The sequence below is a fragment of the Vespula vulgaris genome, chromosome 4, assembly GCF_905475345.1.
Source record: "Vespula vulgaris chromosome 4, iyVesVulg1.1, whole genome shotgun sequence".
Taxonomy (NCBI): domain Eukaryota; kingdom Metazoa; phylum Arthropoda; class Insecta; order Hymenoptera; family Vespidae; genus Vespula; species Vespula vulgaris.
In genome coordinates this window covers 2,118,148-2,130,462 of record NC_066589.1, presented here as the reverse complement: position 1 = coordinate 2,130,462, position 12,315 = coordinate 2,118,148, and the positions used below count along the sequence as shown (strand labels likewise).

The following is a 12,315-nucleotide window of genomic DNA, read 5'->3' as shown; positions in this document are numbered from 1 at the left end:
TGTTATTAATAATATATATTTATTATTTCTAGGTACTTGATAACTATCTTTTTAAATAAAAAATATTTTTTCTTTTCATTAAGGATAGGTGCCCAAAAGATAAATAATTAAATTAATTATAAGATAATGAAAAAGTTTTTTATTTTATTCTCTTTCTGCCAAATGGCATGGAAAAATTTATGCAACAGCATGAGTATTTCTGAAGAAAGGAATGTTGTTGAAATGAACATTCGAAATATTTGTTTTTTCATGTTTCTATTGTTTTCTGCAGAAAGAATAAAATATAGTTTATACAAGAAGAAATAATATTTGATAAGATTTTTGTTCGTATTCATCGAGATTTAAAATTTATAAAACATGTTAGGAAAGAAAGGAAAGGGCGTATGATTCACAGCCAGGCATAGGCATTAAAATTTAAATTCGAAAAAATCACTTTTTAACTTTACACTTACAAATTCAGATTTGTTTATGTTAATTATTTGTTTTTTTTTTTTTTTTTACTTGACAATCTTCTCGTCAACTTAACAGTCGTGATAGCAAAGACAAATAAAGCGACGAAGAGAAAGGGAAAGACGAAAACTTTTACAGAGTTTATAAATTGAATATTTACAAGTTTTAAAAGAAGTAAAAAGACAGAAAAGCGATGTTTTTTCGAAAAAATGAGACGCAGTAGAAAGTGAATACAGGAAAGTAATAGATAGTGAAAAAGTGAAGAAATATTGAAAAAGACCGAACATTTTATTTAAGAAAAGAAAAAAAATATTTATAATAAATTTGTTTCGCAGATATTGAATAAGTTATGCATAATCTTTGTATACAGATTCGCTGTCGTAAAATCAAAGAGAGATGACAGATACATATATAATGACAATGATATGCTATAGTACAATAGGTAAGCTATGACGGAAGATGATACAAAGAACGAAGTGGCATAAATGATAGAACATATATCATAATCACAGTGCATAGGAAACCCATGTTTTCTCTAGATTTTGTACAGAGTGAGTATTAATAGGTGGGAAAAGTAGACTAGAAAGAGAAAGGATACAGTAATAGTAAATGATTTATCAATTAAAAGACGAAGATGATCGACTTTCTTCTATGTTCATTTTTACATTTTTTTCTTTTTATTTTTACTTTTTTTTTGGTTTATTTTTAAAGAAGTATTAGAATATAGAATATACAAATGTGCGTGATAAAACACACAGTTAAGTTTCATACAATTATCAATCGTTAAATTTCAGTAGAGTAGAAAGATATAAAAGAAAGATAGGTAAAATGAGAGAGAAAGAGAGAGGAAAAGAAAAATGAAAATAGAGACAAGTAAAAATTGTTGTACGAAAGGAAAAGAAATTGAGCGTTAAAGAAAAAGAAGTAATGATCACAGTGTTCAGTTTTATATTGCTTAATAGAAAGAAACAAAGTATTGAAATATAGATATAGCAATAGACTAGAAATGATGTTGCACTCTTGTAGATAGATTAGAAAAGATTAACAAGAAAAAAAGAGATGAAAAGGCAGAAACATAAAAGAGAAAATGGAAAGACAGAAACATAAAAAAGAAGATGGAAAGACAGAAACATAAAAAAGAAGATGGAAAGACAGAAACATAAAAGAGAAGATGAAAAGACAGAAACATAAAAAGAAAAGATGAAAAGACAGAAACATAAAAGAAAAGTACAGAATGTGTGAAAAAAATAAGAAAAGAATTAATGAAAAGAAAAATAGAGAAAAAAAATAGAATATAAAAGAAAGAAAAAAAAAGAAATGAGAAAATGTCGATTTAGAGATATACAAATAGAATAGATTAGAATATAGAAATAGAAAAAACGCAAGTAATATGATAGAAATGGATTAAAGAAGAGATATAGAACGAAATAAAAGTAGATTTAGGAAGAGAGAGAATTTTGTACAAAATGAGTTGACAGGCACAAAGATGTCATAGAAATATTTACAAACTTTTGGGTATAATGAAAAAAAAAAAATGAAGATGAAAGAAGAATATAGAATAGTTTAAAAGATATTTAGAAATTATAATTAATTAAGGAGATAGAAAAAGAAAAGATAAGAAAATTAATAATTTATAAATAGAGATACTATTTCACAAACTATACAAAAGAAATTATTTTAAGAAAATTTTAAAAAAGTTGAGGAAGAAATATACAAACAGAACAGAGAAACAGAGGAAATAAGCTAATCCATAAAAGCTTTTTTTATAATATATGTAGTAGGAGAATTAAATAATTCGAAAAAAAATAATTTGTAGAAAGTAAAGAGTAAGTAAGATAGTAAAGAAACGAGATTAAGAAATGATGTGATGAGAGAATTAGTGAAGAGAAAAATTAAAAAGTAATTAGAAAAATAGCGTATCTTTGAAACGGTAGTTCAGGTACAGTAGTAAGAAATAAAAGTTCGTACAATGAAAGAATTAATATATAGATTTAAAGAAGAAATGCGTTTTAGAGATCTTTAAAGAAAATTCTACAAAAATAAAACTGAAAGAAAGGAGAAAATTAAAGAATGAAAATGTAAATAGAAAATAGTAGAAAGTAGTATATTGAAATGAAATTCATGTTGGCAAGATCAAGCAACAAATCTTGAGTTTGATAATACTGATATGTTGATGGCAACGAAAGATAAAGTGAAAGAAATAAAAGTGAAAACTCTTATAGGAAGTAAAATAGATATACATAGAAGAAAGAAAACGAAAAAAAAGTTGAGAGATTGCACGTAAGACAGAAAGTTTGAAGTTTTGCGTGAAAAAGGATAAAGCAGCAAGATTAGAAAAAAAAAAATTTTTTAATTGACAAAATTTGACCCGAGGTATAGTAAGAGCGCTAAGGATTTTTTAACGAAGATTCATAGATCATCGTCGATGATTATTTTGAAGGGTCAAATAATTTCATCGATTCCATATTTGATTGCGATAAAGGAAAAAAGAACCGAAAGGATTGCGAGGTACCTGAGAATCGATAGACAAGCGAGAAAAGGCTATCACAGAACGTTAGGTTTGTCGAGAAGGTTCAGCTACTCTCATGAGTATAAAACCTCGATAACGATGAAATAATTTTTTAGGAGCAGTTCGCATCGTTCAAACCAATGATAGTAAAGCAAGAAAGAAGGATTTGCCGATTTTATATTTCTTAATGAAACCGAGTGACCAGTCAACGAATCAATTTCATTTTTTTTTTTAAATATTTGAAACATTCAATGAAATCAATCATCATGAAAAATCAAAATCATCAAACATCAATCAAATCAGTACTATGTTATTAAATTTGTATTAAAATTGCGTTATCAAAGAAATGTTTTAGGAATTTTGAAAACCAATTGAATTTGATTCGTTGATTGCACTCAGCGAGGAACCTCTCTGGAAGATGTCTCGATCGTGAAGAAAATCCGATCATCACTTTCTGTTGATATTCGGAAAATTATCCGTGATATTTCCAAATTCTATGAAGATCGCCGCTGGATCTCAAACATTAATAGACAATAAAATTATATTGCCATTCACAATTTGGACCAATACTAACAATCGGTTTTCAATCATCAACTTGATCTATGCCAAGTATTAGTTTTAAGGTAAATCGAAGATCCATGCTATCGCATCCGGTGAAAGACAATTGATATAAACCAGGACAGTGGGTGATGAAGATTCCTTAATTGTTTCCTTTGTATTTACCAATATTTCGTCATAATCGACCAAGTAGTCCTAAAGAAAAACAAAAAAGAAAAATATTTAATTACGTTGCACTGATAAGAATTCTTACTCCTGATCAATCAAACAAATCTAGAAAATTCATATCTTCACGATTAAAAGGAAATACATATGTAATCGATGATGAACAAACGAGGATAGAAAATCTATAACAAAAAATAAGACTCACACCATTGTTTTTTCGGATTGTAAATGCTACCAATGCAATTGATTGTTGCCAATTTATGATGTTACGTCGAAGAACCATACTCTCCTTACCTTGGCCAATACAACAGTTGTCAGTACTAACACCGACCTCACCAACCTAAAAACAAAAATTCAATTTTCGAACTCTATTCTTAATATTTACTTTTAAATCATTCGATTAGCACAAGTTATTTATTATTCGAATATTTGCTTATTTCATCATTTTTATTATAGAATTAGCTTTAACCATTACGATTGTCAACATAACAAATCTCTGTGTGTTTGACTAATCGATTCGTTACGTAAATATTACACAACTTTCAATGATAATTACAAAGTTCTCGAATGTTTCGTAAAGTATCCTGAGATCGATTATCTCGTTTTTCGAAAGATTGTAAAAGTGAAACATATCGCCAGTCCACCTTACGTAACAGTTTGCGTAGGCGAGTACCAATGATTTTTTAGCCTTTTTATCTTGATTAATTTTTTTTCCCTCCAACGATTTAGAACTCGTCAAATAGCTGCAATCTCGGAGACGCTTGCAAGCAAAAGTTCATCCGGTTTCTTACTTTCACTGCTCGAGGCTCTTTTCGATCCCACGTCGATGCGGTAACTTTTCTTTTCGTCTTTCATTCTTCTTTATTTCTTTCACCTTTCACGTCGTTATAACCGAAAAAAATACCATCATATCATTCATTTTCGATATTACGCTTTCTTTTTTTCCATAAAACGACATCTTGAATATATAAATCGATCATAAACTACTATATATAATATAATATAAAGTACTTTTGATATATATATATATATATGTTCGTTATTTATAATGACAATTCTATGTCTAATATATCTATTATTTTTTTTACTTATATATCACATGTATGTATATACTTATAAGATCATATATATTGTTTAAAAGTATCACTTTTAAACAATAGTAAACAATAGTGAACAAAGTAAATGTAATTATATAATACAATAGTAAACATTGCAAATTATATAATATTATATTACGAATAAATACATTTCTCAAAAGGAGATTAATAACTTGTTGAGAAAATCAAAAAATCAAGAAAGGTCCGTTCGTTTCGCTCTATCAAACTCAGAACCTGATCGTATAAAAAATTTCCTCCTTTCGGCACGACTAGCCACGCCAATCAAAACTCGACACTTTCAAACTCCAAGTCAAAGGAGAAAGTAAACTTATTCTTTTTCTACTCTACTACTTTTTAAAACTACTTTTTTCACGTTCTACTTGTATCCGATAACGAAATTCTTTTCTCCATTCCTTTTCGTTCCTTTTACTAAGAAATTTATTTAGCTACTCCGAATTTATTAGTTAATAAAATGTTCAATTATATGGTTATGATAGAATTCGAATTAACGTCACGCTTTCAAGCAAATGCAAAACTAATAGAACGAAAAGAATAAAGAAAGGAAAAAGTAAGTAATTATTCGTTCAGCTCGATCGGCCACGCCAAGATAACGGGAATAAACTTACTCTACTTCTCGGCATCAGCCAAGGGAAAGTTTCGAGAGCAGGAGCTACTCCGCAAGTTTCCATTTGCATCCTACTTTTACATCCTACTTTTGCCTATCACGAAAGCTATCGTTTCAACGCGTCACGCTCAATCGATTTCACACTTTATTTATTCATGTCGATATTGTTTGTTATCAATACGCGTTCTGTCATATTATACTTATACTTTTATTATTTTTTTTCCATTCTTGACTTTTACACGATATGGATCTAATTCTTACAATCCTTTCACTTTCTTGGATTTCAAGGTAGAAGCGTGACGCTTAAATGGCACGACTCTTGTTGATCGCAATTAAGATATTATTGTAAAAACAAATAATAGAATTTATCAATCAAAGAAATCTAAATACATATAATAAGGCCTATAAATATAATACATAATTAGATTGATAACTTTAGATAATTATAGATCATCTAACTTCGTTAAATTTAATTTTAACAATCTCGTACGATCTTATCAGATTTAAAATATTGTTTCTATTCGAAATCAATATTTCATAAAACATTGTTAATTACAATTTATGTCGATTAATTATTTTTACTTTTATTTAATTTTTGAATTTAAAAAACATTATATGTGTACATGTACGTGTATATATATATAAATTGATTAAGAAATCCTACGTGTGTCGTAGTAACCTAATAATTCTAATATCGACGTACCTCCTAATTCGATTTTACGTAACGTGCCTATAAGATGCTCTAATTTGCATTACTATGAAGAAGCGCATACATGTATATATCTGTCATAATCGAATAAACGTTAAAACGATAGCGTAATTATGTAGTAATCTAGTTTGTATTCATATTTGTTCAGCCGACGAAAGAGTTGAAACTTGCATAAATTATACTTTAATTATTTTTTAGAAAAAAGAAAATATCATTCGTCCTTTATTCTAAAGAAATATTAGCGCTTGATCGCATAATTAAAAAAAAAGACATTTCTTATATTTTGTTTTCTTATCTTAGAGAAAAATTCATAGTTATGCAACTCATTCGTACGACATTAATTTTTATACATTCTACCTTTGATTTTATATTCCTTTTTTGAATCTATTTATTATACGAAAACAACGAAGTTGGTCTCGAACGACATTCGGTTTTTATAACCAGTTTGTTTTCTCGCCGCGATTAATGAAAAAAAACAAAAACTCATGCACGTTCTTAGCAATATCTTCAATTTCTTCAATATGTCGATTTGAACGTAGAACATAATATTTCATTTTATCGTCACGTCAGTCTTCGTTAAAGTTAAAACGGAAATTTATATTCGCTGATAAGAAACCGATAAAAGATTTTTTTATTCCATTAACCAGCAATTGAAAAACGACCTTCTATTGGTCTCTTATCGGCGAGCTAATTAATATAGAATGATTTCGAATATGATTACGACAATAAAAAAAGAAAAAAAATAAACATGCTAATTGAATAAGTTCGATTTTATGACATAAACTTTAAATCTATTATCTCTTTTCTTTCTTTGTCTATCTCTTTCTCTTTACATGTTACAAAATTATTAATTCAGCTTTATCTTTATCAACTAGACAATAAATATTTTTATACAAACATTATTTACTTTTAACACATAATTCATAAAATATAATTTATTTTTCACTGTTACTCGTTCACTAATCGCATAATTGTATCGAAGATCTTGTAAACATGTGCAATGATACAAAACGAAACAATTATTTTAACACGACAAATCAATCAAAACACGAATAAGAAACAAAAAGAGTCTAATCTTGGCAAATATAAAAAGAAACATATTATATCATTAATGCAAAATGAAGTAAGAAAGTATTACTTACTTCGTCTCACTTATTCGTGAACTGACGTTTGTATCAAATATTAAAAAATATTTGTACGATCATTCGAAAACGTTGTCCGTAATAGGTATAGCAAAAAATAATAAGCGATTTCGTTTGTAATAAACATCTCAAATAATTAAACAATTTGTTCTGAATTATTCTTCATTTCATTGATCCGAAATATGTATATGTATATATACATATAATAGCAAATTATGATACGATCGTAAACTCACATGATGTTGGAGAAGTGGCGTGGCGTTGTAAAGTTTTAGCCAATTAGGCTCGGAGAGCTTTCTTGTTGTGTTCGATCTTCGATCTTCCAGGTAAGTTAAACCAAGTGGATGCGACGTATGCCTTTATATCACCTCTTAGTCCGAACCCAACTATAGTCAATCCACGTTGCTACCACTTTTTCCCTTGCTCTCCCTTCCTCCTTAGCTTCTTTCCTTTTTCTCTCTCAACTTTCAACGAGTTCTACGTGTTCTTTCAACGAACCCCACTCCTAACTCTTTCTCTCTCTCTCTCTCTCTCTCTCTCTCTCTCTCTCTCTCTTACCTTCTCTTTCTTTCTTGACCAGCCACGACTCGTTACAAACACTGGTGTAAAGATAGAGACAGTTCGAATGTCAAAGCGGTCATGCGCGATCGTGGGTCTAGCAACTCTCTGTTTCTCTTTCTTTGCTCTCGTCACTCTTGCATATGTTAGAAAAGAAGGAAAAAGAGAAAGAGAGATGTATAAGTAAAGAAAGTAGTCGACAGTGCGTTTTACATTGCAAAAAGGGAATGTTAATATGTTCCTTCTTACGATCAGGGGTCATGTTCGTGCTCTCTTACCTAAGAGCCAGTTATGTAGCGGTTATTGCGATTAAAATGCTACTACCGACCAGTAGTAACACGCTTTTATCACATCCTAATATCATACGAGTTATAAAATTAGATCATTCTTTCTTTAACAATCACTTAAACCCTAATCTAATTCTTATCTAATGTAATTTAGAAATTTTTGTTATAGTTACTTCAATATTTTTACTATTACAAATAATTATGATCTATTATTAAGTCGTATTGAAAATTGTTTTCTCTTTTTCTCTTTCGTTAATTGCTAAAAATATAATGAAAAATTCATGAAAATTATTTTTTCATCAATAGAAAAGTTCTTTTCATTAAAAAAAAAACTTCGAAGTTAACATACGCGATAACTATCAAATAATTTCATGGAGTCACGTTGCCTTTGTCGATAATACACGTTTTCGAAAGTACTTTCGATCTTCGACGAAGCAGATCGTCTACACGTAATTTCACAGAGTCGAATCGGTTTACATCAAGTTGAATATTAAATATTCCACTCACCGATCAAATCAATGATTTTATTTGCATTAAATATTATTCCTGTTCCTGTTAAACGAGAGAAAAGTTTACGCAATTCTCGATTGAAATGCACGAGAAACAGTAACGATCGTTGATCACAAAGTATATTGACGACTAGTTGAGATTTTTTTATTCGTGTTAAACTTTCTTTCGGATGTTGTTTAAAAGACAGTAACAACTACTTTAAAATAGAAATTTAAAAGGGTCTTTTAGGCTGTTAAGCAAACAGGTCAGTCCATTATAATTTGTAATTTTTACATAACGAATACACACTCTCTGATTTACGCTTATAGAGAATTCGTTAAAAAGTTCATAAGAGATGTATTTATTTTAGATTGTACTGTTCGAAGGAAGACGCGTTAGTAGGTCGCTAGCTGACAGTGAGTATTCGATTTTAATGGCACACTTTTCTTCTCTCATCCTTTCATTCCACCTTTCCCTAAAGACTTTTTCTAACCGCTTGTTAAACTGTTCGAGAAAGACTCAAAAATACAATAACTAAATATATTATATATTGTATTGTTTTGTTTTATAAAATTCGTAAAATTTTAAAACATTATAAGCATAGACTTTCATCAACCGATAAGTAGACCAGGAAATTGTATATTTACCAAAGTATTTATTACTTCCAGTTAGCACAGAGAGATACGATTATTGGAAAGTTTGTAACGATTAGAATGGTTTTCTTCCTTTTTCCTGTCCTCTTCGCTTCACTTCATTTCCAGGGAAACAGTTCCATTTCATAAGAGACGCGATCTACTGTAAAACCGCTTGAACTCCTTCCAAACGATCATCATAATGATCAAGCGATCGTCTTCATGGCTACATGGAAAGCGACCACACCTTTTGCTATTCAAAACGAACGAAAGTTTCATTCTCGAAAGAAACAGGTAGTAGAGTATATATCAATACTATTCTCATCTTTACATTTTATCACAAATTCTTTAGGAATAGGAATAATAATGAATGAAATGCAATAGACACGATAGAAACAACTCAGGATGGAAATAAGAGAATAAGATCTAAAAAAATGTTCTTAACTATTCAAAATATCATGTAATTTTGAATCGACTCACTCATATATATCAATATTTTATAAGTTTTATTTCATGTGTCGCTATAAAAGTAAATGTAAGTTCGTATCCGAATGTTAACATTTATTAAATATAGATTATACTAATTCTTAGTAAAATATAAATATACTAATATAATTTACACTATACGTTTTACACTATATCTTTTATTTTAGACATAAAAATATTATATCTTGGAAATAAAAACGGATATAATACGCGTATAATACGGATTAAATAAAAAATAATAATAAAAAGAACAAGGAAAAAAAGAAAATTCGGATAATTCAAACATTTCCTCTTATAAAATTATATTAATGATTAAAGATAAATTTTATATTGTTAAATTACAATAAGATATCCTTTGAAACTTAATTAATTAATCTTATAAATAAAATATACTCACACACGAGTCATTTTATAAAAGCTAATAACATTCTCGAATATTTAATATATCACTTTTCTTTCTGATCTTTCGTTAATTAAATCAAAAATCCTTAATCCGAATTTCTCTACGGTTTTAAGAAAAGCAACAAGACCCCATACACACACACACACACGTATGCATATATAATAGATGTATACAAATATGGAAAGAGATATAAAGAAACACAAATTATTTATAGTTGCTCACGAGGATATCGTATTGGAATCGTTCTTATCGATCTCTCGCGTCGATTTGGATCAACGATCACAACAGAGTCGACTTTCACTTTAACTCGAGAGGCGACATTGCGCTTTCGCGCGTCTAGCGCTTCCACCTTGTTCGCCTTGGATTTAGCTTTTCCATTGTCTTTTATATCCTCTTCTCAAACTGGAATGGACAGTTTTTTTGTAGCAAGCTTTGATAATGAAAGAAACATCCAAACCTTTAGTTTCGGTTTGTACTCATAAAAAAAACAAAATAATAGAGTATTTTTTACAGGACCATTTGCTGTTATTTAATTTCTATGTTATCATCTGAGAAAGAAACAAAGAAGTCCATACTTCTCTTTGAAAATTATCACCTTTCCTCACAGAAAGTTATTTAAATGAGATGGTATATTTCTTTTTTTACCATTTCAAACTTACTGATGTATTTCTCTAAGAGAAAAACTAGTAAGATAATGAATGGAATAATAATCGATAAATATCGTTTCGTTAATTTTTTGACTTCAAACGAATCTGTAAACTATTAAAAATTTTTGTCATATTTTATCTCGTTTTTATCATTTCTTTCATTTTGTATGTTTTTAAAGAACTTTTTTAACGTACATATTCGATGAAAATAATAGCACCTCAGCATAAACTTTATTAGCAACTAGTTGGCAAGGTTCACAATAATAGAATGTCAGCGATTGCCATTACATTTCACGTGATCTCTTGATCTACACCCGTTGTAGCAGTCCTTGAAATTCCAGAAGACGAAGAAGAAGACACGATATGAGGGAAAAAATTATAGATCGTAATCATTAAGGAACGAACAATAGAAGAAGCAGTTCAGATTCTATAATAATAAATTGCCATCTGGGCAGACTGATTCTTTTCCCTGCTGGACCAATTGCAGGTTTTGTTGTTGAAGGCCAAGTGCATTAGGCAATTAAATACATAGAATCCGCAATCTAACAAGAAGCATAGAATTTGTTACAGAAGTTTGGATATCTGAAGAGATCAGTCATATCATAAAAAATTCTAAGGATTTCCTTTTCATATTCACTATTTTTGTACTATTTTGAAGATTAGAAAGACTCATTCGAAAAATAATGTTTTCTAGAGATTATCTTTTTAAAATTTCAAAACAGAGTTTTACTTGTACGAAAATTACTTATTTTTAGACATAAGTTTTACAAAGAAAATAATATTGTTCAAAAATCTAAAAAGATATATGTGTATGCGCGCGCGCGTAAGTATGTATAGTAAATCTATGCAATAATAATTACATGACGAGACAAAGACGGCATCCTGCAATTTATTTACCTTTGGTCTTCTTATCTCGTCAGTGTCAATTTCGAAGTAAACTTCAGTGAATTTTATCCTTCAACTGGCTTCTTAATCCCTTGAAACCTTAGATGTGATCTATTCAAACAAAAAATACTTACACACACATTATATGATATTATATTATATTATATTATATTATATGATATGATATGATATGATATTATATTATATTATATTATATAATATTATATTATATTATACTCACAAAAATATAAATATTGCAAAAATAAATATATACATCAATAACAAACTATTATATCGCATATATGTATATAATTTCAAAAGAAATTTAATTTAATATATTCATTATTAATAAAACAATTTATTTACATTTCTTGAAATACGAGAAAAAGAATTATCATAAAACATAATAAATTTTGATTGAATTTAAATGCAGCCATTGGCTCGACAGTACTTGCGTTATTTCTCTCATATCGCAAGTAATATCGATTTCCAGGTCTCACCGCTTGGAGGTTGCTGCTACGGAGACCCACGGGCTAAGACTCTACAACTAATGCCAATTATTTTAGAATCAATTATATAAAATCATTATTATTTATAATTACTTATATTATTATATTATTACATCTATATGGAATCATTATTATTAATAATTAGTAGTTATTATAATTTGGAA

General features: G+C 28.8%; 2 long non-coding RNA genes across 2 annotated transcripts; both read right to left on the bottom strand.

The window, feature by feature from the left end:
- Positions 1-238: 238 nt before the first annotated feature.
- On the bottom strand, positions 239-7,681 carry LOC127063386 (uncharacterized). Its single transcript, XR_007781331.1, has 3 exons — positions 7,492-7,681; positions 3,888-4,022; positions 239-3,712 (listed from the first exon to the last, which is right to left on the bottom strand). It is a non-coding gene; the product is annotated as an uncharacterized LOC127063386 (long non-coding RNA).
- Positions 7,682-10,144: 2,463 nt separating this feature from the next.
- LOC127063461 (uncharacterized) lies at positions 10,145-11,758 on the bottom strand. The gene is made up of 3 exons (XR_007781389.1): positions 11,655-11,758; positions 10,953-11,299; positions 10,145-10,869 (listed from the first exon to the last, which is right to left on the bottom strand). It is a non-coding gene; the product is annotated as an uncharacterized LOC127063461 (long non-coding RNA).
- Between the last annotated feature and the right edge of the window lie 557 nt (positions 11,759-12,315).